Below are 14,514 nucleotides of genomic sequence, written 5' to 3'. Positions count from 1 at the left end.
ATATCCTTGATTTGAACAAGAGATTGTGAATTGAGTATTTCATTGTTGAATGTGGTTTGATTATGTATCGAGTAATGTTAAGTGCATGAGAAATCCAAGCTTAATATTGCCCGTTGTCTTCCTACCTCATGATATTGATCAGAAATATAGTCTTTGCATATCCCGTTTGTCTCTGTGATTCCTTGTTGCGTAGTTACCAATGGTTTGGTGAATTCCCGTCTTCCCTAGTGTCTTAGTTTATCTGGTTTATCCCATCTTATTAGTAGTATTTTAGAACACCATTTTCCATTGATTTCGAACTAGCTTAGGTTTAAGATTGATTTGCAATTACTCTCGTTCCTCGTGGACCGAACCTTTATTTGCCATTGTACTTGGTTATAGGGTGTTCGTATAAGTATTGTTTGATTGAGAGTTAGATTGTAGCGACCGATTTAACCCTCGTCAAAATGGCGCCGTTGCCGGGGAACGGTGTTTGTTGATTGCTTTTTGATTTCTTGAGTCTAGTTCTTCAAACAAAAATACAAAAAGATTTTTCTTTTTGGCTGCACTTGTAGCCTTGCTATTTGATCGGTTTGGTTAGTGTGTATGCGCAGGTCTAAACAGGGAAAGTTAATACCCTTCGATCCTGAAATCGAAAGGACTTTGAAAAGCAATCGAAAATCCCGATCGAAATCATCAAACTCTCAAGGAAAGGAAACCGGCCTAAGCACACAACCAGTTCCAATGACAGAAAATCAGCCACCACCACGACCTCTTAAGGAGTTGGGAACTCCCGGGGCATATAGAGCTTCAAGTGGGATTGCTCCACCCACCACTCAAGCCAATGACTTTGAGATCCGGCCGGCCATGATCACCCTTATCGAACGAAGGCAGTTTAGCGGTGCCAAGAATGAGAGCCCTTTGGCTCATCTGAACGAGTTTGAGAAGTACTGCAACACTATTAAAGTCAATGGGGTGACTCAGGAGTTCGTGAGATTAAAGCTTTTCCCATTTTCACTCATCGGGAGAGCTCTCGAATGGTTAGAGAAGGAGGTAAAACCAAATACTCTACACACTTGGGATGATGTCACGACAGCATTTTTGGGAAGATTCTATTCTCAAAAGAAGACGGCCAATGCTAGAGCCTTGATTCAAGGGTTTCGGCAAAGGAGTGGGGAGTCGATCTATGAAGCATGGGAAAGGTACAAGGGGTACCAAAGAGAGTTCCCGCACCACGGAATCCCAACATACCAGGTGCTACAGATATTCTATGGAGGATTAAGTCCTCAAGGGAAAACCAGTTTGGATGCGGGAGCAGGTGGCCCAATAATGAACAAAACTGAAGAGCAGGTCATAGATATTATCGAAGATGTGGTACGACACCACATGGATTGGCAAGACGGCGAGCGAGATGCTGTGAACAAGAGTGGAGGAGCGGTCTATTCAGTGGACCACCTCAATGCCATTAGCAACCTGACATCACAAATTACGAACCTCGGGAAGGAGATGTCAGCGATTAAAGCCAAGCTCGATTCCGTACCATTGCAAGATCTTCCCTCCCAATCTAAGGGGAGAGGTATGAATCCTAATCCTTCCATTTCCAATATGCCTGTAGGATGTATTTTTTGTGAAAACTGTGGGTCTTATGATCATGATACCTCTGCCTATAATTTTGATCCCTCATATGATCCTAATAATAATGATGGTAATAGATATAATAATGAACAGGTCAATGCTATGTCTTATGATAACGGACCTAGGAATGACAATAATAGATATCTGCCACCTAATCAAAGAGGGAACAATTATAATCAGGGAGGTAATGATTTTGATTATCAAAACCAGTGGGGAAATAGGGGCCAAAGGGACCAAAATCACCAAGGACCCTATAATCAACATGGTGGTTTTGGAAATCAAAACCAATACCAACAGGGTAATCAAATGAATCATAATTCCCAAGGGCAATTCAATCAAGGGGGAAACGACATTAATAACAAGGGAAACTGGAATAATAATAAGGGGTACTCTAATCAAAATCCCCAACAATCTAATGTGCGTGGTTCCCGAGCTACAAATGATAATTATTATGCTCAAGGACCACCACAGAGATCTAGCTTGGAGGAAATGATGGAGTCCCAGGCTAAAATGTTCAACACTTTTATGTCCACCACTGATAAAAAGTTTAGTGAAGTGATGACACATAATAAGATGCTTGAAACCCAGATTTCTCAGTTGGCTAGTGCTATAAAAGATGGGGTTGGAGTTTCAAAACTACCGCCTCAAGGTATTGACCCTAAAAATTCTGTGAATGCTATCACCACTAGGAGTGGAAAGACTTTGATAGGAAGCGATAATGTAATACCACCAAAGAGTCAACCTGTGACTCCACCTATCACTGATAATGTTGTAGGAAGTGAGGATTAGAGGACCAGAGAAAAAGATAAAATTAATGAGGTCCCAAAGGAACAGGTGGGAGCACAAACCAATGAACCCGACCTATTACATAGACTCCCCTACCCCCAAAAATATGTGAGACATAAGCTAGATGCCCAATTCGGGAAGTTTTTAGAGACTTTGAGAGAAGTCCACCTTTCTATACCATTCACTGATGCTATCAAGCAAATGCCTAACTATGCTAGGTTTTTAAAAGATATATTGAGTGGTAGAAGAAACTGTGAAGGGGTAGAAACTGTTAACCTCACTGAACACTGTAGTGCTATAATAATGAACAAAATGCCTCCTAAGTTAGGAGATCCGGGTAGCTTTTCAATCCCTTGTGCTATAAACAAAATGAATATTGATAATGCTTTGTGTGATCTTGGAGCTAGTGTTAGTCTCATGCCATATTCTGTTTATCAACGATTAAATATAGGAGAACTTCTTCCCACTAACATATCCCTTCAATTAGCCGATCGATCGATCAAATTTCCAAAGGGTAAAGTGGAAGATGTTCCCCTAAGGGTGGGGAAGTTTGTGATACCTATTGACTTTGTGGTCCTAGATATGGATGAGGATGTTCATATACCTATAATTCTAGGACGTCCTTTCCTAGCTACTTTGGGGGCTCTTATTGATGTAAAGGGTGCCAAGATTTCATTGAAAGTAGGAAAGGAGGTTTTAGATTTTGATTTAAATAAAACTATGAAATATCCTTGTTCTAATTCTGATAATTGCATGATGGTTGACACTGTTGATTCCATTGTCTCTGATATGCGTAACGAATTATTCTATACTAATCATGATTTTGAGTTGAATGAGAACAAGGAAAACAGGGACGCGGAGGAGCAATTTCTAGATGCATTAGATGTGGCCACTGCAAAGGAGGCTAATGAAGCACCAAAGGTAAAGCTTAAACCCCTTCCAACACATCAAGGAAGGGTTTCCCCTGTGTTTGTAGTACCTAAGAAAGGGGCAGTGACTATTGTCAAGAATAAGAATGGTGAGCTTATCTCCACTGTAATGGCAAGTATTGATTATGGGTAACCTGTAATCCATGTGTTGCGTCAAGCTAATGACGTTAAAGAAGCGCTTCCAGGAGGCAACCCGAGACCCAGTCAATGAGGTACTTTTCTCTTCCCCTTTTTGCCTTCTAGGTAGTCTCTCGATGTCTGACATTGAGGACAATGTCTATACTAGCTTGGGGGGGGGGGGTGAATGGTTTCCTTGTTGATTTTCCCTTATTTTTCTTCATATTCCTATAAAAAAAAACGAGTTTCTTTTTGTTTCGTTTTGGTTTGTTCCTATCTAACCTGTGCAGATATGAAGACTCATGGAGGTAGCATTAGGAGCTTCGCCGCATCTCATGTTGTCTTAGTGTGTTTTCAAGAAGCATCTGGTAAAATCTTTCCCTTTTTCCTTTAGTTTTTTGTTTTTGTGTGCTTAGGATAGTTTAGTTTAGGAAGAAGTTAAATGGTTCGAGGATGTTTGATCGGTTCTAAAGAACCTGGGATCATTGATGTTGATATCAATTGATCACTTGTTTGTCGATTGGGATTATTATGTGATTTTCATGCCTCTATATGAGCCATTTCGCTTGTTTAGATTACTTAGTTGTTTATATATGTGTGCAATATAGGAAAAGCTTCTGTTATGAGGATGTGTAGTCTAGTTTATATGATTTGCCTCATAGTCTTTTCCTATATTTTTGGATCGTGATAAACTTGTCTAATTGCATAAACTTTTGGAATAATGCTCATATTTGGATTCGAAACGTGAATGAATGTGTGTGGAATATCTATTTCTACTTAAGCCAGTGATGAATACACAGTTTGAGTCTATTGTTGATCAATGTAGACGAGTCTAGGCGAAGGTAGTTGGTTAGAACGTTTGTTATCATGTGAAACTCTAAGCCATTGAATTGTGGTAAGATGGAGTCGCTTCCCATTTGTGGATTTGATCCCCTTAATTGGTAGTTGCTTTGTTTTTGAATCCCGTGAGGTTTTATTGTTCTAGCCTTCATCATTCTTCTTGAGTGGCATATTTGGATCCTTGATTACGCATGTTTCGATCTTTGTGTTGACTTGTAGCTCCCAAGACCGACTTGACACTTTTAAGGGAGGAAGAGGGCACCTTTTTCATTTTTCTTATTCTTGTTCCTTTTGTTTTGTTACAAATTAATTTTCTTTTTACATCATCTTAATTGCTAACCATGTTGAGCCTTTAATTTCATTCTTGGTTACCCATGTTACAAACCCCATGGCCGATGTTTTACCAACCCTTAGTTGTGAAGCGTTTACCTCGCAAGGTTTGTTTGAGCTTATTGTGTATAAATCAAGAATAATGATCGATAGTTGGTTTGAGCAAGTTTGAAAGTGAGCTTAATTGTAAAGATGTAATATGAAAATTTGTTTTTGAAAAAAAAGAAGAAAAAAAAAAGAAAAGAAAATCAGAATAAAAAAAAAAAGGAGAAAAGCCGTCCGAATTGTGAAAAAGGCGAGGACATATGAATAAAAGCTTTGAAGTTTGAAAAAGGTTATTTGAGTGTGTATAACATAGAGAGTTTGGGATGTGTAAAAGTGTGATCAATGTTTATTGTGGAATGTGAATTGCATCTCTTGAGCTTTGTTTTTGAGAATCGTGATTCTTGCGCTTCATTTTAGGATTTAACTCCACATTTTAAATTGTTTTCACCACCTTACCCATTGCCAATACATTACAACCTTTTAAGACCCTTAGACTTTAGAGGTGTTCGGTTTTCAAACGGTGGAGGGAGATACCTTTCAACCCTATGGAAAGATTATGCGTAATCGAGATGTCGGGATACCTTTGTTATTTCCTCAAAATATCACTTTTTCCGGTTCCTTCGTGGAATCACGAGGGGCCAATTAGGGTGGTGATTTGAAGCAAAAGGGGAGGACGTGGTCGGTTTGGTTGGGTTAAGAGGGAAGCATGACTTCTTTGTTCTCTATGCTTGGTTTAGGTTTTGTTTGCATTTTGATCAACGATACCTTGAATTGTGTGTCTCGTTGCTTGTTTGAGTGAGTTTTCATTCCGTGCATGGTTGTTCTAAGTAGGATCCATTGACTTCATTCCGTGCTAAATTGGATTTATATGTAATGACAATAGTTTATTTGATCCTGTGTGTGTGTGTATCCCTTAGTTTTGCTCGAGGACTAGCAAAAGTGTAGCTTGGGGGGTTTTGACAAGCGCACATTAGGGCGCGCTTTAAGGCATATAAATGGGTGATTTTGGATGTATTTAGGCCCGTTTTGGTCGTTTATTGCCTTGTTACACTCGTTTCCTTCATATTACGTGCTTCACGGGTTTCGGTCTGTTTTTGGTGTGTTAACAGGTATAGTTGACCAAGTTATGTCGAGTCCCGAACCATTGGTGCGTAATCAGGCTATTATCGATCCTAGTCCACCAAGCTAAGGCTTTGCTGCGGTTCTCAAGGCCTTGAAAGGCAAGTTAAGTAGCACGAAAGGCAGAACAGTTCAAAAATATGACACCTGTTCACTATATTGCTCATAACTTTCTATATACAAATGATAATGGAGTGATTCTAACTGCATTGGAAAGTAGACTTGAAGAGCTTTCCAACGATTTATTGCACGCCTCAAACGGAGGTCTGGATAAGAAGTTGTGACTGTTTTAAGAAGACCAAAGTGCCTGCAACCTTCCTGCCTATGCTGCACGGCCGTGCCACTTTTAGCACGGCCGTGCCAGGCATTAGCACGGCCGTGCCAAGCCAATTTCCATGCCGGTGCTGATTTACGAAGGGCAGCCTGCGATTTACTTTCCGATTTAAAACACATATATATAGCCCGACTTTAAGGGGCGTTTTTAGGGAGATTTGGAGGGGGTTTTAGAGATTGTTTTTGAGAGCCTTTGTATAGAGTTATTTGGAGAATGTTCCCAGTATTAGAGATTCATTAGTTTTCTTAGAGATTATTCTAGCGATTTTAGTTTTCTTGGATTGATTTGAAGCAAGATTTGTGAAGATTCTTTGTATTATCCATTGACGACGGATATCAAAGTTCTAAACTTTTCCATTGATTCGCATCAATACAATTGGTATTATTCATTCTTGTTTATTAATCAAGCTTTATTATTCCTTAATCAGAATTCATGTTTATATCTATTATGCTTTTGGAATTCGTTATTGCTTTGATTATGAATATGTTTGAGTAGTCTCCTAGCTAGGGTTTCGGGATGAAACTCGGCCTAGGTATTCTATGTAATTGAGGATTGATTTTGATAAACGGATTGTGATTAAATTGATTATATGCGATTGCATGTTAATTCATTATAATAGGAGTAGCTAACCTAGAATCTTGAATTTGATTGCATGATATTCTTGATTTGAACAAGAGATTGTGAATTGAGTATTTCATTATTGAATGTGGTTTGATTATGTATCGAGTAATGTTAAGTGCATGAGAAATCCAAGCTTAGTATTGCCCGTTGTCTTCCTATCACATGATATTGATCAGACTTATAGTCTTTGCATATCCCGTTTGTCTCTGTGATTCCTTGTTGCTTAGTTACCAATGGTTAGGCGGATTCCCGTTCTCCCTAGTGTCTTAGTTTATTGATTTATTCCATCTTATTAGTAGTATTTTAGAACACCATTTTCCATTGATTTCGAACTAGCTTAGGTTTAAGATTGATTTGCAATTACTCTCGTTCCTCGTGGACCGAACCTTTATTTGCCATTGTACTTGGTTATAGGGTGTTCGTATAAGTATTGTTTGATTGAGAGTTAGATTGTAGCGACCGATTTAACCCTCGTCATTCACCATGACACGGCTATTGTCAGTTTTGGTTCACGGATTAATGACGAGGGGTGAAACTAGTTCATTGACTAATCATCCCTCGTTCAAACTAAATTTATAAACAATTAACAAACCCTAATACAAGTATAGAGGCAAGTCAAGGGTCGAACCCAAAGGAATAGTAATGTTCGAATGCTTTCAATTTAGGCGCCTAAGCTAGGTCGAAGACAAAGATAAAGAGGTTACACTAACAACTAACAAACAAAGAAACCAAACAAATAAACACTAGGAATGGGATGAACAAGTAATCATGAAAATTGTAGCAACTTGGGAACTATTTGCCAACAATGGTTCTTTTCCCTTGAAACTGTTTGCCAACAATGGTTTTTTTCCCTTGACAAAGAGAAAACCTCTACTTGGGATGCTATTGTAGACGCTTTCATTGATAGATATAAATGTAATATTCAAGTTGAAACTGACCATAGACAACTTGAGAAGCTAAATCAAAAAGAAAACGAAGGGTTTATCTCCTTCTTCAACAAGTAGAAGGAAACTTCCGCTAATATGATTGAGGTCCCTACTGAAAAGGAGTCCATAAGGATGTTCATTAAGAACCTTCAAGATAAGTATTCGAAGCATTTGAAATATCAACATAATTTGAATACCTTCAAGGTCGTCTATGACATAGGTATTGAAATTGAACATGATCTTGCGAAACAAAAAGCTACTAACATTAGCAGCAACAGTGGCAGGAAAGGAAAGAAGAACACCAATCCTTCTTCTTCAGAAAACGCCCACTCTAGTAACAATAATTGTACCTTTGACCTCAATGAAGTATTAGCCATGGATAGTCAGAAACCTAAAAAACAGTTAAGGATAGAGTTCACCCCCATTGCAATGAACTACGATACCGCTTTCGATCGACTCCATGCCAAAGGACTCATCACTCCTATTGGACCCCTTCAAGATCCAGCACCCGAAAATAGGTCACCCAATTGGAATGCTGACGCTCATTGCATGTACCATCAAGGTAGGGGACATACCAATGAGAGTTGTTGGAAGCTAAAAGAGGCTATCCAACATTTGATCGATAATAACAAGCTTCCTATACCACCAGCTAGCAAGAAGAGCAAATGATGATAAGGCACAAGACACGAGGCGGGCTTCAACGACAAGATTTCATGACCTCTTTTTTCTATTTCTTTTATGGCTATTTCACCAAATGCCATCAAAGTTTTCAAAATTCACCAAATTCCACTGACAAAAAATAGAATGACATCCTGTACCACTAATAGCATATCGACGTTAGTTTTTCGTTAATGCAATTCTTATTTCACCAAATGCCCTTATTTTGGAAAATTAGTTCACCAAATGTCATTACTTTTTAAAATTAATACACAATAATTATTTATTTTAATGAATAAAAATAATACTTTTTTTCGATTTTCAAGGCGATTATTGTTTGGGTAAAGTTTTGGGGTCATTTTGACCCTTTATGGGTACAAATTAAACTCGAAATTGGCAAAAAAAAACGAAAATACACCGTTTCACATTTTTTTCCGAAAAAATTACGATATCAACATACAAAACGAGGCATATATTTTATTTTTTAGTCAACTCCGAGCTTAATTTGTTCTCATAAAGGATCAAAATGACCCCCAAAACCGTACCCGATCAATTTTGATGGTTAAAAAATAACGACATGTTAATCAAAATATTTTTCAACACACAAAACAAAGCATTTACGTTAATTTTTTGTCAATTCTGAGCTTAATTTGTAAGCATAAAAAGTCAAAATGATCCCAAAAACCTTAATCGACAAATTTTGATGGTTAAAAAAAACACGCTAATCGAGATATTTTTCAACACACAAAACAGAGCATTTACGTTTTTTTTGTCAATTTCGAGCTTAATTTGTATCCATAAAGTGTCAAAATGACCCCCAAAACTATACCCGAACAATTTTTCCAGGAAAATGAAGAAAAAAATATATTTTTATTAATTAAAATGAACCAATCATATAATGACACATGTCAAGATTTAATCTTAATGACTAACGGAATTAACGACCGTTAGTCATTAATGGCAGTTGGTGAATTTTTTTAAATGCTCGATGGCATTAGGTAAATTTTGAAAACCTTGATGACATTTGGTGAATTTTTTAAGTACTCAGTGGCATTTGTTGTAATAACTGATTTCTTTTATTTAGCCTTTCCCCAATAAGTCTAGCGTAGGCACCTTTTATTTTCCTTTGATCTCATTTTATATGTTTTTTTATTATTATTTTTTTTTTTACCTTTTTAGCTTTTAATAAAAATGAGCATTTCTTTTCTTGCACATGATTATTTCATTTCAATGCAAAAAAAAAAAAAAAAAAAAATTCATGTCAAACTAAACACAAGGTATAACAATGATTTGAGGCACCCTTTGTAGCCTATCATATCATCTTCTCCCTTTCAAATATACAATCTTTTTTTTGATAAACCACTTTGAGCCTCACCTAACGATAGGCCTTTCTTTTTTCATCTCACATCTACCTAACCTTGGGATGGGATATTGTGCAATTTATGCAACTTTCAAAGAATAAAAACATGAGTGATTTTATAAAAATTTCAAAAGAATAAAATAGGAATAAAAGTGTGCAAAAGGGCAAGTGTTCCAATGTCATTGATATGAACATGTCTTTGATATGAACACGTCTCAGATTGCGTCTCTTATCGAGTGCTCGGTACCGTGCCTGAGCATGTCTTTGATAGACCGCATGATCGGGATTGCCCACACTTATCAAAAAAGGTTAAAAAAAAAATTCAAAAGCAAAAAAAGAGAGCAAAAATAAAAAAAGAAAGAGCTCAAAAGTGAGAAACCTCAAGCATAATAATACAAAGATTCAAAAGCAAGGTTGCACACCTTGGGGGCTTATCTAGGGTCTGGAGCCTTTATCCCTTTCTTCTTCAACCTTTAGCCTAACCACGTTACAACCCTTAAAAGACCTCTTTCAGATATACACATACTTATGCGAGGTTCGGCTAGAGCTACGTTCGGCCTGATTCCTAACGGATACTTATGCAACCTCACATTGGGGTGCAGCCATAATAAAAAATGCATAAATGATTATATCAAGGGATATTCAATGCTCATCATTATCCATGTAGAGCTAGACTTGGGGGCTTGATCCCTACATCATTAGCTTACCTAGCCTAAAGAGTCACCATTATCTGGCTCTTCTTATAATACTTTCTCATACACTTGGCCTTTGCAGCCTAGCTTTAGTGTTACTTTCACACACTGCACGGATATATGACCAAATGATACTTCCCTTAGGAACCTTTTGTCTGAAATCTTAACATAACGTGGAAGCATAACTTGTCATCATTGCATCACGAAATTCGAAGTGCTTAGTCTCTGTGCCTAAGTTTCCTAAATACTTTCATCTAAAATTAACAATGGAGATATCCTACGATGTTACAATCTTCGCGCCCTAAGATATGACGTTGATCCAAACATTTGTTAAAGCTCATTCAACAAGCACCTTCAAAAACTTCACTTCTTGTCTTTTTGCGTCTTTCTTTTTCGGGAGAAAGTCGGTACCCTCCACAAAAATGACAAATTTTTTTTGTTTTTTTTGCGTTTTCGAGTAGAATGCACACATAAGTCATGTACATATCGAGTCTCATGAGTCAATACTTTGCACACACAATTCACAATCGAGTTGAGTCGACCTCGAGTCGGTTAATCGTATTAAGTCAAGTTTACACCTTGAGTCATGTCAAGCCATGTGTGTCAAAACGCTTTGAGTCGAGTCATGACAAGTCATATGTGTTAAAAACATATTAAGTATTATTCAATGAGTCAAGCAACACTGAGCCTTAGGTCAACCCCTAAAGAAAATATGAGCAAAGTCCTATAGTCCAAAATATAAATGCAGGTAAAAAGAATTGGAGCAAAAGGACGCAAATGGCTTAGCAAATCAACTAGAGTCAGCCTGATCGCAGTTAGATTGACGATCGACCTGATTGATCGAGCACATCAAGATTTTATTCAAGCACCTCAGACTCGGTAAATCCTGAAGAATAGAGTTTTCAACAGAGTTTCAAGGCATCATAAGCTATCACTTCCAAAGAGCAAGCGAGCAAGAATGTTCTCGGATTTTATTTCAAAAAACCGTGAATATAAACGCATGAAATTCTTCCAAGATAAGAGGAGTTTGAGCAAAACTAACATGGATCAATAAATTAGAGATGAAGAGCTTTAATTTGTAAAAGGTTTTAGCAGATTTGGTTAATAGGAAACGACCAAGTTGAAGGTTCAGAGCGAAATGAACCAACAAACAACAGTAATGGCGAAGAAAGGAGTTTTTAGTTGAAAAGCTTGACTCTGTTGCTAAATGACAATATTGTCATCTGGCGATCGGGTTAACACTTGGCGACAATGCGTTCCTGGTGCGGCGACAGAATACATGGCACTCATAAATGACTATGTGGACCTTCTGCAGCAATTTCGGGTTCCTTGGTACGCCAGTTAGCCCCTATAAGAAATTTGACATGATTCAGTAATTGGCTCAATTAAAATCACAGCAGGTTATTGTAGACACCTAAAAATGTCTCCCCAAAACCAAACCCGACGATGAACAACTTTTCATCGCTCATTATTGGTCGGGTTGAATATTTAATTTTTGGAGTGCTTAAATTCATATTCAATCCCAATACATTTCATAAACAAACCAATTCCTAGCCCATTTAACCAAACCATAACTTATTTTCCTCTTTTCGTGTCTTTAAATCCACAATAATTCATTTCGTGTCCTTTAAAATCAATCATTTCGTGTTTCAATCATTTCGTGTCCATTTTATAAAAGTGTTTAGTATTTATTTTGGTCCATAATCTAGGTACAATGATTAAATAGTTGGATGGGATTTGAAAAGAGCTTTCCAACGATATATTATAAGCCAAAATCCGAGTTATAACGAATAAGTTATGGCAAAATACTAAATTGAGTCCAAACCGAACCTAAGTCCACCTTACCTACGACCAAATTATTTAATCCCATTCCTAAACTAATTAGGATTTATTGGAAGTTTCTATAAGTTTCTATGAGATCTTAATTAATCTTTTTGAAAAGATAAGATTAAAGAGTTTGATATTGAATAAAAATTTTCTTTTTGAAAGTCCTAATTCTATTCGAATTGAAAGACATTAAAAGATAGACTAATATTATTTTCGTGCCTAATACTTTTTATCCAATCTTATATGGTTGGATAAAAAGATAAGAATAAATTATAATATCTTTCCAGTTATATATTATAATATCAATTTAGAGCTATAACGGAAAAGATATGAATAAAATATCAAACTCAATCCAAAACTGACACCGTCTTACTATTTCAGCCATATCTTTTATTGTACAATGTATTTGTATCTTATTATAATTGGGTTAGCTATGGTGTTTATTATGAACATAGCCAATTTAAAGGTGGGCCGAATATTGATAGATACGGGCTGCTCATCCGATATTATCAGCCTGGCCGCCCTAAAGAATTTGAAGTTCCCAGAATATGCTATGAAGGACATCACTCACCCCTTTGTAGGATTTGGGGGAAACATCATTCACCTAGTCGGACAGATAGATCTGCCAGTTCGATTCGGGCAAAAAGGAGAAGGGAGGGACATGGTCGTTCGTTTCCTGGTGGTGAAAGAGATGAATGGCTACAATGTTATATTCGGCCGTCCCACCCTAAATGCTGCAAAGGTTGTGATCATCCATCATTTAATGCTGTTAAAGTTTGAACGTTCGGACGGAAAGATTGGTTCGATTCAAGGAAGTCAGAAAATGGCAAAAGAGTGCAACTAGTTGGCTTTTAAGCCAACGATTCACGGACATGGAAAACCGTCCAAGTTGAAGGGGAAGAACCCCCACTCTAAGCATACCAGGTCGACCAGAAGCGAAAGCAGGTCATGGCCGACCAACCATAGCAACTAATGGCTGTCGGCAGGCCAGAAGAGAAGAGACTCCAGCCGGCCGGCAACCAACAAGATGTAGTGCTTGACCCCGATCAACCAGGTCGGACGGTCAGTGTCGCCACTAAAGCTATGAGATGTTTTTGCGTTCGAAGTTAGTGAAATGCTAGGTTTAAGTCCTAACCTGGTCGTGCATAAGTTGGTTGTGAACCCAGCTATTAAACTTGTCCGTCAGAATATAAGAAATAATGGAGAAGAGAGGAATTAGGTGGCTGCAACTGAAGTGAGAAAGCTGTTGGACATTGGTGAGATTTCCGTGAAATTGGTGAGATTTCCGTGGCGCGACCTACTCGAAGCCCTCTCCCAGATGGAGGAACTCCTTGTATTCCTCAAACCCATCATTGAGGTAGCCTAAGGCCGTGCTACCCACTGTACAGGCGTACGGGTCTTTAAAGTTGTCGATGTTGAAGACCTCACCTTTGGCCGACGCCTCTCCTTCGGCCGTCTCACCTTCGGCCTCGGCCTCATCTTCTGCCGCCTCATTCTCTTGGTGAGGGGCAATACCAAACTCGGAGGACAACACTCTGTCCAAGTCAGCTGCCTCGGCCGCGCTACGTCTCCTAGAGACATGGCCGCCCCCAGCTGAAGGAGGCTCTTCAGGAACTAAGGGACTTTTTCCCTTTTCATTAACGGCGGCCGCCCTGGTTTCCAAAGAAGGGCCACTGCGGGGGGGCAGGTCGGACGGCTCGTTGATAGAGATTCCAACTCTTGCTCTGTCCGACCTACTATGTTGGAGATGGTGTGGTTAGTGAACTAAAGCGGACGGACCAATAGTGGCCGCCCGAGAAGAGGAAGGAGGCCTCTCACGAGATTGCAACTCGGCCGATTGCCTGGCCGAGTTGGCTTGTTGTGAGGACTTAGGTTCCGGGGTTGGCCCGGACACCCCAACAGCAGAAGAGGCGCCCTTTGCACGTTGGCGCTCCTCAAAGGATTATGTAACTTCCACGGACGAGCAATGAGTACCTGTGGAAGCGGCCGTAGGAGTAGTAGGAGTTTCTAAGTCAGTGTTGTTTGGTTCATAAGGAGATCAATGATTCACCAAACTACCGTCAAGATTTCTAGCCGCATGACGATCATGCGTTTGCACCGTTCTTGCCATGTCTGACTGCAGGGACAGAGAAGAATAGGTGAAGGTGAGTTGGTACGCCCTAGAATTCGACCCACTCCATGAAGGAGACAACTCGTTTCCGTCCACTCTAGACTCCTCAGTCTCAGGCGAACGACCGGCCTCATTAGGAGAAATGGACGAAGCAGAGTGTTGAGCCAGATTTTAAAAATAAAAAGCAAGAAAATAATACAAGTAAAG

The sequence above is a fragment of the Chenopodium quinoa genome, unplaced genomic scaffold, assembly GCF_001683475.1.
Source record: "Chenopodium quinoa cultivar QQ74 unplaced genomic scaffold, ASM168347v1, whole genome shotgun sequence".
NCBI classification, from domain to species: Eukaryota; Viridiplantae; Streptophyta; class Magnoliopsida; order Caryophyllales; family Amaranthaceae; genus Chenopodium; species Chenopodium quinoa.
The sequence above is the reverse complement of the archived record's forward strand: the minus strand, read 5'-3'. Positions refer to the sequence as shown.